The following is a 14,665-nucleotide window of genomic DNA, read 5'->3' as shown; positions in this document are numbered from 1 at the left end:
AGTATTCTTGCCTGGAGAATTCCATGGACAGAGGAGCCTGGCAGGCTACAGCCCATGGGGTTGCAAGAGTCAAGATACAACTTAGGGACTAAACAACAATATTGCAGTATATATAAATACCAAGTTACTTTTTCTATAACCTACAGAGAAAGGCAGAACGTGGACCTCCACCCAAGGGTTGGTTGAATAGTGGAGAGGAGTTTGGCCTGTTTTTTTTTTTTAAGCTGTGGTTAGGGGCGTAGGCTATGGTGGCAGATCCCATATAGCTTTTCTTATCACCTTGTACAGATCTGGGGCACAAAGGGAAGAAGGGGTAAGACTTTAAAGTTGTCATCAGTCACATAATAGGAAATATATATATCCTGGTCTCTGACCCTCGTTCCTGGCACAGGGCTCCTAAAACCCTTGTAAATTCCTAAGGGAGGGATTTCCCTGGTAGTCCAGTGGCTAAGACTCCCCACTCCCAATGCAGGGGGTTCTGATTTGATCCCTGGTCAGAGAACTAGATCCTGCATACTGCAACTAAGACCCAGTACAGCCAAATAAATAATTTTTAAAAATTCCTAAGGGATAAGAGCACTAGGACCATCTCTCATTCTATTGAAGTGACTCTGGTTGGGCTCCTGGGTGAGGGGCCAGTCACCAGAAAGACCACGTCGTGATCACAAACTTGGAATTTTCAGCCCAACACCCTCATCCTCCAGAAAGGGGAGAAGGGCTGAAAATGAAGTTAACAATTAATCATGCCTACGTGAGGAAGCCTCCATAAAATCCCAGTGGTATGGGGGGATTCAGAGGGCTTCCAGGTTGGTGGTCCATGTACAGGGAGGGTGATGCACCCCAGCTCCAAGGGACTCTCTCAGACTTCACCCTATGTATCACTTCACCTGTATCACTTATCATATCCTTTAATAAACTGGTAAATGTATTAACAATTTCAGTGTGTCTCTGAGTTCCGTGAGCTGCTCTTGCAAACAGAACCCAAGAAGGGGCCTGTGAGAACTTCTGATTTGTAGCCATGTCAGAGAGAAGTTGTGAGTAATCTGGGGACCTACTCCTTGTGATTGGCATCTGAAATTGTGTGTAGGGGGCAGTGCTGACAGTTTTGCGAGACTTAGCTCTGAACCTGTAGAATCTGATGCTGTCCCAGGGCAGATAGTGTTAGGATTGAGTTAAGTTGTAGGACACCTCACTGGTGTCACAGAGAATTACTTATTGTGGGGGCAAAACCTTCACATATTTGGTGACTGGAAGTATCAGGACTGAAGAGTTTTGGGTAAAAGTAAAAGACATGCCCAGGTAGGAAGAGCTGGGTTTTTTCCACTCAGGAAGAAGATATCAGCAGTTAAACATTAAAAACTGGAGTTAGAGACCTCTGATCAGCAGATAAGGAGCTTAAAAGGTTAAGCTGAGAGGTCAGCAGAGAGGTCAGTACCATCCTTAACAAACAGACTTTTTATAAAAAGCAAAGAAACTTAAAAATCAATGACTCTTCTTTAATCTGTCAAAGGACTGAGGTCACAGAGTGAAGTACTGTCTCCAGAATTGGAAAGGCACTGAAAAATAGCCATTTTGAAATATGCCTACAATATTCTGCTCTTCTTAACAAGTCTTGTCCTCAAAAGAATGTTTCAACTTAGAGAATGAATTTATAGTTGCTAGGGGGAAAAACAGGGAGAAGGGATAGTTAGGGAGTTTAGGATGGATATATACACACTTCTATATTTAAAATTGGTAACCAACGAGGACCTGCTGTATAGCACAAGGAACTCTGCTCAGTGTTATGTGGCAGCCTGGATGGGAGGGGAGTTTGAGTGATAATGGATACATGTACATGTATGGGTGAGTCCCTTTGCTGTTCACCTAAAACTATCACAACATTGTTACTCAGTTACACCCCAATACAAAATAAAAAATAAAAAAAAGAATCTATGTCATTAGAGGCTAACCAACTGGGATCCTACCAGTGCCAGAGGGTAGTGCTACGGTGGGAGGCAAAGAGTCAACTGGACTCCCCACTAGTCTTTCTGCTGACCTCTCAGCAAACACATGATATGTTTTCTAAAACAACTCCAATTCTCCAGCACCAACTGGGTGTCCTGCAGTGCAATTCAAGTCTGCCACAAACTAACCAGAATTAACATCAGATTCCACAGTTTATGGGTGGAATCCTATGACTGTACCCACCGTCAGATGCCAGCTGCAAAGTGGGCAGGGGCTAGGCTAAACACATTTCTGCCTGACCCAACACAAATTTAGAGGTTCCCTGGACAACACGTCATCTTTGTTAACTGTCTAGAGCAGCTGTCAGAATGAAGACAAGCACTACTTATTATTACCAGTTTATTTGATTTTTAAAAACTTTTTATTTTGTATTGGGGTTGTTTAGTCACTAAATCATGTCTGACCCTTTTGTGACCCCATGGACTGCAGCCTGCCAGGTTCCTCTGTCCATGGGATCTGCCAGGCAAGAATACTGGAGTGGGCTGCCTTTTCCTTCTCCAGGGGATCTTCCTGACCTAGGGATTGGACCTGTGTCTCCTGCATCGGCAGGCGGGCTCTCAGTGGAGCCACCTGGGAAGCCCCTCTATTGGGGTATTTATGTTTGAGACAGTGCATGTGTACTCCATCATTTTTGACTCAGGAACAGCCACGTGGAAAGGGTGCCCAGGGCAAAGTGGTTGGGGTGGGGGTGGCAGGGAGCTTCCATGTTATCTACACACATGACAGGTTCCTGGCTCACTGACGGGTTCACCAAGTCAGATCTCTCTGAATCCCGAGCTTTAGGGGTCTCCATAGAGTTTTCTTATGTCGACAACTGGAGAAGGACTCAATCTTCAGCACCTCCTTCCTCTCTGGAGGCTGGGAACTGGGCTGAAAGTTCTGCCTGGTCACCTGGTGACCAAATCCCTACCCTGAAGCCATCCAGGGGCTTGGAAACAGTTGCCTCATTCCAACATAAGATGCTCTTATCACTGATAGAGGTGGTATGGTTAGATAGCCTCACTGACTCAACGGATATGGATTTGAGCAAACTCCCAGAGGCAGTGGAGGACGGGAGCCTGGTGTGCCACAGTCCATGGGGTCACAAAGAGTCGGAAACAACTTAGCGACTAAAAACAACATCACCGGTATCGCTCAGAGTCCAAGGGCCTTGGGAAATCTTTGCTAAGAACTGTGGACAAAGACCAAACACTTTTCTTATCACACCAGAGAAGGGCAGAGCCCAGGGACACAGGCTCATTAAAATACTGAGACCAGATCATGGGATGATAAAACTTTCCTCTTAGCCACAACGAACCACTACATCAGAAGACATATGTTTAATCACAGTAGAGAACTTGGAAACAATGGTATGTTTCAGAACTTATTTAGAAGTCTCTAAAGGGCTGCAATGCAGGAGACCTGAGTTCAATCTCTTAGTTGAGAAGATTCCCTGAAGGAGGGCGTGGCAACCCACTCTGGTATTCTTGCCTGGAGAATCCCATGGACAGAGGAGCCTGGTGGGCTACAGTCCATGGGGTTGCAGAGTCAGACACAACTGAGCGACTAACACAGTACCCCCAAGGTAGATAGGGGAGACAAAAGCAAGGACAGCTGAGGCTATTTTACCTCTGACCGCAACAACAGTCAACAGAACTTAAGTTTAGTCAAATAAACATCAAACCTGACATTAAAGGCCTGTTTACCTCAGTTCCTTTTCACAGTACAACCTGTCCAGTATCTGCCAAAAAAATTCAAAGGCACAAGAAAAAATTAAAAAAACACATCTTCAGGAGATAGTTTAGACAGCTCTTTATGGGAAAATGCCCTCAGCAGGATGTCCCTTTCCTTGTCTTTTCAGCAAAGCTATAATGGAACTAACTTTTAAACGAGGTACCTCCATGCCCTATTCATCTCCTGCCCAAGCACACCTTTCCGGTATTCAATCACACAAAACCTTGACTAGTTGGTCAGTTCTTTCTGTAAATCAAAGAAGCAGGTCGAGAGGGAGGAGATGTATGTACACTTATAGCTGATTCATGTTGCTCAGCAGAAACCAACACAACATGGTAAAGCAATTATCCTCCAATTAAAGATAAATTTTTAAAAAAGTAGAAATGAATAAAGAGAATAAGAAGTTAACAGAGGACCATATATCATCCCTAGATTCCCCTTCAGGAACCTCACAAACAAACTGTGTGACCAAACCGTGTGATTTATGTCTAGAGGAAGAACACAAGTCAATGAGACAGCATGTAGTGGGGAGAAGGGACAACTCTGATCCCCAACTGTTGCAGGGAAAGGCCAACTCTGACTCTCTGATGGAAATGGTTTCTTTGACTTGCTTTTCCTCGCTGTTGTTACTATAATCATACATAATGGCCTGCCTCAAAGGACCCTGCCCCTTTTATGCGTGTGTTAGTCGCTCAGTTGTGGCTGATGCTTTGTGACCCAATGGACTGTAGCCCACCAGAATCCTCTGTCCATGGGACTCTTCAGGCAAGAATACTGGAATTGATTGCTATTTCCTCCTCCAGGGGATCTTCCAGACCCAGAGATTGAACCCAGGTCTCCCTCATTGTAGGAGGACTCTCTACCAGCTGAGCTACCAGGAAGTCCAACTGTTAAACTATAGGGCTTGTGTTTAGCTAACAGGTATATAATCTCACTCTGCCCACCTGTGAATGGCTACAATAAAAAGAAAAGATTAACATACCCCTTCCAAATGCTAGACCTTCCCGGAGATGTTTTGCAAGACTTGTTCAGTCGCTTAGTCATGTCTGACTCTTTGCAACCCCATGGACTGCAACAAGCCAGGGTTCTCTGTCTTTCACCATCTCTCAGAGCTTGCTCACACTCATGTCTATTGAGACGGTGATGCCACCCAACCATCTCATCCTCTGTCATGCCCTTCTCCTTCTGCCCTCAATCCTTCCCAGCATCAGAGTCTTTTCCACTGACTCAGCTCTTCGCATCAGGTGGCCAAAGTATTGGAGATTCTGCTTCAGCATCAGTCCTTCTGAAGGACACTCAGGACTGATCTCCTTTAGGATGGACTGGTTGGATCTCCTTGCAGTCCAAGGGACTCTCAAGAGTCTTCTCCAACACCACAGTTCAAAAGCATCAATTCTTCAGTGCTCAGCTTTTTTTATGGTCCAACTCACATCCATCCATGACTGCTGGAAAAACTATAGCTTTGACTATATAGACCTTTGTCGGTAAAGTAATGTCTCTGCTTTTGAATATGCTGTCTATGTTGGTCATAGCTTTTCTTCCAAGAAACAAGTGTCTTTTAATTTCATGGCTGCAGTCACCATCTGCAGTGATTTTGGAGCCCCTCCCCACCCCCAATAAAGTCTGTCACTGTTTCCATTGTGTCCCCATCTATTTGCCATGAAGTGCTGGGACTGAATGCATGATCTCAGTTTTTTGAATGTTGAGTTTTAAGCCAATTTTTTCACCCTCTTCTTTCACTTTCATCAAGAGGCTCTTTAGTTCCTCTTCACTTTCTGCCATAAGGGTGGTGTTATCTGCATATCTGAGGTTATTGATATTTCTCCTGGCAATCTTGATTCCAGCTTGTGCTTCATCCAGTCCAGTATTTCACATGATGTACTCTGTAAATAAGTTGAATACAGTCTTGACATACTCCTTTCCCAATTTGGAACCAGTCCATTTTTCCATGTCTGGTTCTAACTGTCGTTTTTTGATCTGCATACAGGTTTCTCAGGAGGCACGTCAAGTGGTCTGGTATTCCCATCTCTCTCAGAATTTTCCACAGTTTATTGTGATCCACACAGTCAAAGCTTTTGGCATAGTCAAGAAAGCAGAAATAGATGTTTTTCTGGAACTCTCTTGCTTTTTTGATGATCCAGCGGATGTTGGCAATTTGATCTCTGGTTCCTCTGCCTTTTCTAAAACCAGCTTGAACATCTGGAATTTCACAGTTCACATATTGCTGAAGCCTGGCTTGGAGAATTTTGAGCATTACTTTACTAGTGTGTGAGATGAGTGCAATTGTGCGGTGATTTGAGCATTCTTTGGCATTACTTTTCTTTGGGATTGGAATGAAAATTGACATTTTCCAGTCCTGTGGCCACTGCTGAGTTTTCCAAATTTGCTGGCATATTGAGTGCAGCACTTTCACAGCTGCAGCGAACATCAAGAAAAGACATAGGCTTCCCTCATAGCTCAGTCGGTAAAGAATCTGCCTGCAATTCAGAAGACCCTGGTTCAATTCCTGGGTCGGGAAGATCTGTTGGAGAAGGAAATGGCAACCCACTCCAATATTCTTGCCTGGAGAATCTCATGGACAGAGGAGCCTGGCAGGGTACAGTCCATGAGGTCGCAAGAAAAGACATAATATATGCAACATGGAAATCCCATAAGGAGAAGAGAGGGAGAATAGTAGAAAGCTTATTTAAAGAAATAACTATTGGGACTTCCCTGGTGGTCCAGTGGTTAAGAACTCTGAGCTCCCCACGCAAAGGCCCTGGTTCAATTGCTGGTCAGGGAACTAGATCCTGCATGCCGAAGCTAAAGAGCCTACATGCTAACTAAAGATCCCACAAACCGCAGCTAGGACCTAGCACAGCCAAAAGAAAAAGTATTACAAATTTTTTTAAAAAGATGAAAAAAATTATATAATCACCTCAATAGATGCAGAAATAGAATTTGACAAAATTTAACATCCTTTCATGATAAAAACTCAACACATTAGGTACAGAACAAATACACTTCAACATGATAAAAGTCACACATGACAAGCCTACAAGTAACATTGAACTGAATGGTGAAAAGTGACCTCTTCCAAAACTATGGTACCTAGAAAGAGAATGGAGGAGGGGAGGAAGCCTTTTCCTACAGGAAGGCTGAGCCAGAGGCTCAGGTTTGGCTTCATTGTATTTCAAGAGGGTCTTATTATCAGGGGCTTCCCTGGAGGCTTAGTGGTGAAGAATCTGCCTGCCAATGCAGGGGACACGGGTTTGATCCCTGGTCCTAGAAGATCCCATGTGCCACGGAACAGCTAAGCCCATGCTCCTCAATACTGAGCCTGCGCTCTAGAAACTATGCTCTGCAACAATAGAAGCCACCACAATGAGAAGCCCATGCACCAAAAGAGAGAGTAGCCCCTGCTCGCCGCAACTAGAGAAAAGCCTGCCCAGCAACAAAGACCCAGTATAGCCCAAAATAAACTCCATTAAAAAAAAATATATATATGTTGCGTTCCAAACATCAAAACAACCTAGGAGTTGCTGTGGGTGCAGAGAGGGACAATTGTTATTTTTTTCATAGTGTCAGGGAGGAAGGAGTCCCTTGTTTATTTACCACATAATTTTCAGGAATTTAACCAAGGGGTCAGGGCCTTACTTACGGATGGGCTAATGACCCATGCACTTTTCATGAGCAGCTTTTTTCGGTATCTGCAATGTCCTGAATGTCAAATGAACTTCCTCAGAGGAGAATGTCATCAATGTCATGTCCTACCTGTGCTCTTGGAGCCAAGGGGATGCAGCTCACATCCTGACTGTAGAGACGGTGTGCAGGGGCAGCGGTGCTGAGGTTCCCGAAGCTAACCAGGTCAAGGTGGATCACGTCCCTTCAGAGGGGAGGGCCGAGTGCAGCCAAGAAGCTGTTGCAATAGGCATCAGACACAACAAATTTATCCGAATCTGTGAGAGCAGGGTATCTGCCAGCTGTTGACGGGACGCGGTCGGTAATTTCCACAATGTTGGGGACTGAGTACAGAGGTTCATCTGGTGTGACCACAACCTCAAGGGTTCGGTAACCCACTGTGAGGTGTCATTCAGTCTTTTTAGATTTAAGAACAGGCCAAATTCAGCTGTGAAAAGGAGAAGCACAGGGAGTAATCATCTCTTTGCTAAATAATTTTTGTGGGGACTTCCTGGGTGGCCCAGTGGTTAAGAATCTGCGTTTCCACTTCAAGGGGCACAGGTTCAATCCCTGGGTGAGCAGCTAACATCCTGTGTGCTATATGGTGTGGCCAAAAAAAATTTTTTTTTGGTAATGGTCTTCAATCCTTCAAGGCCCTGTTTAATTTTCATTGGCCCATATTATGTAATTTAGGCTTCCTCGATGGCTCAGTGGGGAAAGAATCTCCCTGCAATGGAGGAGATAAAGGAGACTCAGGTTTGATCCCTGGGTTGGGAAGATCCCCTGCAAAAAGAAATGGCAACGCACTCTAGTATTCTTGCCTGAAAAATCTCGTGGACAGAGGAGGCTGGCAGGCTACAGTCCATGGGGTCACAAAGAGTTGGATACAACTGAGCATGAGCACAATAATGCAATTTACCTAGGGGGGTAGACTGTGGGGTCCTATTTTGTCAAGCCAATTTGGAATTAGCAAAAAGTATTTAACTTTGTGAATCATTGGTCCAGAGCTTTCCTGTTCACTATAGAATACTTTAGGAAAATCGATCCTATGACCATGGGAGAATTTAGGCAAGAAAAGAGTTGGCTGACAATCATTAAAGAAAGATATGCCTATTCAGTAATTCCTCTAAGATTATGGGCAGTTCCTTGCTTAAGTTTGTTGGTGGTGTTTAGTTGCTCAGTTGTGTCTGACTCTTTTTAGACCCCATGGCTGTAGCCTGCCTGCTCCTCTGTCCATGGAATTTCCCAGGCAAGAATACTAGAGTGGCTTGCCATTTCCCTCTCCAGGGGATCTTCCCAGAAGGAATCGAACCCACAATCTCCTGCACTGGCAGGCGGATTCTTTACCACTGAGCCACCAAGGAAAGCCCTGCTTTAAGTTTACTGGGATTCTAATATAATTGGAAACCCAGCACTGATCATTTGCGTGAAGGTTTGTGGCTCAATGCAACACAGGAGATGACCAAATTAACTCAGAAGCTCTGCTGTAGGGGCCCAGAAACCAAAAAGTCCCCCTTTATCATTTGGGTTGTTTAAAGTCTTCCAGTTGGGTCCAATTGTGGACCCTTGTTTCTGTATTTTTCCTTTGTTTCCTCTCTCCTGTCCATCCCTGTGTTATTTTTTCAGTCACTGAACTTATTCCAGGGGAGACAGTGACCTCTCCACTGTGGTATTTATAAGATTTTCCCTCCTGAGGGCCTCACGTATGTGCCAGCAGGAATAGGGGGCTCGTTCATGACAACTGTTGCTGTGTTGTTTAAAGTAAGTTTAAACTATCCTGAGGTTTAAAGTCAGTCTGAACTAACCCCTTGGCTGTGCTACAGCATGTTGCCCCTGTAACTCTGAGGGTCAGGAACTTTGCTGCAGTAGAGGCAGGGGCAGAGAAACTTAAAAGGAACTTAAGTGTGCTAGTGAGCCCTCTGTGTTAGGGGAGTACAGTTTTAGCCTGCCAACTACTGTCTTCTGTCTTTCCCCCCCTTTTCTCTCTCTCTCTCAAATTTTTGGCCACATTGGTACTAGTGGTAAAGACCCCCCCCCCGCCAATGCAGGAGATGCAAGAGACGGGGTTCAATCCGTGGGTTGGGAAGATCCCCTGGAGGAGGGCATGGCAACCCACTCCAGTATTCTTGCCTGGAGAATCCCATGGATGGGGAGCCTGGTGGGCTACAATCCACAGTGTCCCAAAGAGTCGGACATGACTGAAGCAACTTAGCATGGTACAGCATGTGAAGTCTTAGTTCCCCAACCAGGGATTGATCCTGCACCAGCTGCAGTGGAAGCTGGGAGTCTTAACCACTGGACCACTTGGGAGGTCCCTCTCTCTTTTCAGATGACGGTTCTTTCAGGAGCAACACGCCTTGAAACCACCTCCTGCACAGCACAAAGTCCCTCTCTCCTACCCCTCACTGGGGTATATCAGGGCCAGCCAACCCTGCCTCTGTCACAGCTTCACTCTAACACACAGAGAGATCCCGGCAAATATATTGACCCAGGACTAATTCGTTAAGAGCCCAATTCCATACTTTGTTGTTTGGTCGCTAAGTCGTGTCCAACTCTTTTGCAACCGCCATTTCCATGGGATTTCCCAGGCAAGGATACTGAACTTGGTTGCCATTTCCTTCTTCAGGAGAGATTCCCAACCCAGGATCAAACCCAAGTCTCCTGCATTGGCAGGTGGGTTCTGGAAGCCACCAGAGAAGCCCAATGCCATACTACTCCTCCCCAAAGCCAAGGAATTGAAACTGCCACTCTCATCTGCTGAACCTAAAACTGAGGCCTGGTGGGGTTAACAACGGAACACAGGGCAGCACAGCCACCAGCACGAGTTCACCAGTGCTGAGCAGCCCACAGCACCAGCTGCCAACAAAACGCAGAGCAGGTGAGCAAGGCAGGACAAGAGAAGACAGACTCCCAGGGGTGCATCATGCCTGGCCAGGCTCCTTATGGTGCCAACTGGCATCGTCACCTACAGTGGTCTGGTTCCCACGTTGAGACTGATGCTGGTGTGTCATGCAAATACACACACTCAAGGTAGGAAAAAGTCTATGACTGGGACTTCCCTGGTGGTCCAGTGGTTAAGACTCTGTGGCCCCAGTACAGGGGCACAGGTTTGATCCATGGTCAGGGAACTAAGATCCCACATGCCACATGGTGAGGCCAAAAAAACAAAACAAAAAAACCCCACATATAAAGAAAGCTGGATTTTCCTGATGGTCCAGTGGTTAAGAATCCTCCTGCCAATGCAGGGGACATGGGTTCCATCCCTGATTTGGGAAGATTCCATATACCACAGGACCACAGCTACTGAGCCCATGACCCCTAGAGCCTGTGCTCTTCGACAAGAGAAGCCACTGCAATGAGAAGCCTGTGCACAGCAACTAGAGAGTAGCCCCCACTTGCTACAACTAGAGAAAGCCTCCATGCAGCAATGAAGACCCAGTGTAGCTGAAAGCAAATAAATATTTAAAAAGCCTATAACCCACATAATTGAGGTCTTAGGGGGTAGGTATGGCTGGCCTTTCAAGTAGCGCTGAAATGGCTTCAGCAAGCAAGGGAAGAGGGCCTGGCCTGGGTTTTGATCATGGCTAGCAGGTGTTAGAGAAAAAAACTATTCAATGACAGAAACAAGATAAAGCGGATTTCATCCAGAACCGTTGGGACAGGTATGGAGACTGCTGGGCTGAGATTTCACAGTAGGTGAGAAATGAGACTGCGCTCAGCTCTGAACACAGCATGTCAAAGTGGGAAATCATGGCCAGGGAGCAAGGTTCGGGGTCAGTGGATAGAAACTTACTTGAAAAAAAAAACAGGGATAAGTGGGTCTGGATACACTGACCTCACAGGATTTTTACTGAAGTCAGGTCATGGTGAGCACACATCACCTGAGGGGCAGTGGTGGGGCATAGGAACCCAATTGGACACAGAAAATGATCAGATATGAGGAACTGGGGAGCTCTGGGTTAACTGACTTATTAGTGGGCTTTCTGGACTTGCTAAGAAACTACTTATTAGCTAAAACTGGATTTCACAACGAACTACACAGATAGGCCCAGGGTAAGGTTCAGGGTCAGAATAGTCTTTGGTCAAGCAAAGAATCTTGGGGTGGGGTCAGGACAAAGGTTCTGCACACAGACAGGGGCTTGTATGGCTAGAGCATGAAGCTAACGCCAGGAGACTACAGACTTTGTCATCAGCTTGTTCAGGGGTGGACACAGCAGGAAGAGAGGGGGTAAGGCGTAAGCTGTCAGCAAACCTCAAAGAAATGTGGAGTCTGCAGAGACACAGAGAACAGACCTGTGTTTGCCAAGAGGGCGGGGCTGTGGGGGAAAAAAGGATTGTGAGTCTGGGATTAGCAGATGCAAACTATTATACAGAGCAGTGGTCCCCAACCTTTCTGGCACCAGAGACTGATTTTGTGGGAGACAATTTTTCCATGCACTGGGGTGGTGGTGAGGGGATGGTTTGGGGATAACTCAGCCCATTACATTTATTGTACACTTTTCTATTATTACTAAATCAGCTTCACCTCAGATCATCAGGCCTGGAGGTTGGGGACCCCTGATATATAGAATGGCTAAACAATAAAGTTCTACTATATTAACACAGGGAAATATATTCAGTATCCTGGGATAAACCATAGTGAAAAAGAATATATATGTATATAACTGAGTCACTTTGCTGTACAGCAGAAATTAACATTGTAAATCAACTATATTTCAAAAAAATTTTAAAAATATGGAGTCTGACCACTCATTACAAGGACAAACATGGGTATGAAAACTATGCATTCACAATGGCTTGTTTTTATGTAAAGAAACACTAACAGGAAGGTGAAGAAATGATCAGAACTGTGTATCTGCAGTGGCTGGAGTAACAGAGCTGGAGGGGGCCAGGACAGGTGGGTAGTTACTTTGCTTAAGTTAGGCTTTGTATCTTGCAGTTTTATTGAAAATAAGCAGAGAAAAATATATACACCATGTTTTACTATTTCATAACCTGTCTTTAATTTTAACTTTTGTATCAAACCAGTCAATCCTAAAGGAAATCAACCCTGAATATTCATTGGAAGGAGTGTTGCTGAAGCTGAACTTCCAATACTTTGGCCACCTGATGCAAAGAGCTGACTCACTGGAAAAGATCCGGGTGCTGGGAAAGACTGAGGGCAAAAGGAGAAGAGGGCAGCAGAGGATGAGATGGTGAGATAGCCTCACCAACAGGAAGCTCAAGAAATGATCAGAACTGTGTATCTGCATGAGCAAACTCTGGGAGATGGTGAAGGACAGGGAAGCCTGGTGTGCTACAGTACATGGGGTCAAAAAAAGTCAGACATAACTTAGGGACTGCTGCTGCTAAGTCGCTTCAGTCGTGTCCGACTCTGTGTGACCCCATAGACGGCAGCCCACCAGGCTCCCCCATCCCTGGGATTCTCCAGGCAAGAACACTGGAGTGGGTTGCCATTTCCTTCTCCAATGCATGAATGTGAAAAGTGAAAGTGAAGTCGCTCAGTCATATTCGACTTAGTGACCCCATGGACTGCAGCCTACCAGGCTCCTTCGTCCATAGGATTTTCCAGGCAAGAGTACTGGAGTGGGGTGCTATTGCCTTCTCCCCTTTAAACACTAATGGCTACAAAAGTATAAACCATACAGAATGAAAATTTCCACATCTTTGCTAACTAAAAGGTTAAGGTGCATCCCAGTTTGCACTTTCTCTGTATCTCACATCAAGGAGGGGGGTGAAGTATTTTCAGGAATAAATACAACATTATAATGCAACAAGGGTTTGGGTTTAGTTCTTTAAACACAGTAGAATTTTCAAAGACTGATGTAAGCTTTTGTTTAAAATTTATTTTTAAGTGAAAGATAATTGCTTTACTATATTGTATTGGTTTCTGCCATACAGCAACATGAATCAATCCTAGGTATATAAATATCCTCTCCTTCTTTAGCCTCTCTCCCTGATGTAAGCTTTGATTAGCTGTCCTCACATCAGTGAAGACAGAAATTCCATTGGTTTAGCTTTTTTTTTTTTTCCTTTGGCTACACCGCATGGCTTGTAGGATCTTATTCTCTGAGCAGGGACTGAACTCCCGCCTGAGCAGTGAAAGCTCCTAACCACTGGAGCACCAGGGAATCCCCTGCTATAGCCTTTTAAATTTTAATATACTCTAAGTATTAGTCACTCAGTTGAGTCTAACTCTTTGTAGCCCGCCAGGCTCCTCTGTCCATGGAGTTCTCCAGCCAAGAATACTGGAGTGGTTTGCCATTTCCTTCTCTAGGGGATCTTCCCAACCCAGGGATTGAACCCAGGTCTCCTGCATTGCAGGCAGACTCTTTATTGACTGAGCCATCAGGAAATCCTGCAATATACTCTAAATATGTGCACAAACACTGACGTAAAAGAAAACGCATACCTGAAAATGTAAGCACATTCATCTCACATCTTGAGCTTCTCTTCCCTAAAAGGAACAAAGATTCTATTTAGTTCCACAATTGTCTTGCCTTACTGACATTATCTCTCTCCATCAACTCTGATTTTTTAAAGCCCCAGAAACTAAAAATGTTATTTCCCACACAGGGAATTAATTACAAAGTGTTAAAGGAAGTTAGAGCCAAAGGACTGCACTGTTTAATGGATAGAAGAATCCAAAGGAAAAAACCCACAAACATTGGCATCAGCACAGATAAGCAGCCTGAGTTCTATGGGACTGATGGAGCCATAATTAGAAAATTTAATATATGCCAGGCTCTCCTGGCGGAGAAGGCAACGGCACCCCACTCCAGTACTCTTGCCTGGAAAATCCCATGGACGGAGGAGCCTGGTAGGCTGCAGTCCATGGGGTCGCTGAGTCGGACACGACTGAAGCACCTTAGCAGCAGCAGCAGCAGGCTCTCCTGGGGGGCTTCCCAGGTGGCACTGGTGGTAAAGAACCTGCCTGCCAATGCAGGCGACATTAGAGACTCAGGTTCAATCCCAGGGTCTGGAAGATCCCCTGAAGGAGGGCATGGCAATCCACTCCAGTATTCTTGCCTAGAGCATGGACAGAGGAGTGTGGCGGGCTACAGTCCACAGAGTTGCAAAGAGTCAGACACAATTGAAACGACTGAGCAAGCATGCACGCAGGTTCTCCTGATTAAGACAACTGCTCGACCAGGTCAGTCCCTGGTGAAGGAGGGTGGGGGCACTGGAGCAGCCACAGGAATGAACCCTGGGTGCGCCACATGCCCTACTCTCCTTAGGGAATAAAGGGACCACTCCCTTTCTCAGGCATCTGTTCCCCCAGTGAGAA

The sequence above is a fragment of the Oryx dammah genome, unplaced genomic scaffold (genome assembly GCF_014754425.2).
Source record: "Oryx dammah isolate SB20612 unplaced genomic scaffold, SCBI_Odam_1.1 HiC_scaffold_5, whole genome shotgun sequence".
In the NCBI taxonomy this organism is placed as follows: Eukaryota; Metazoa; Chordata; class Mammalia; order Artiodactyla; family Bovidae; genus Oryx; species Oryx dammah.
This window is presented reverse-complemented; position numbering follows the sequence as displayed.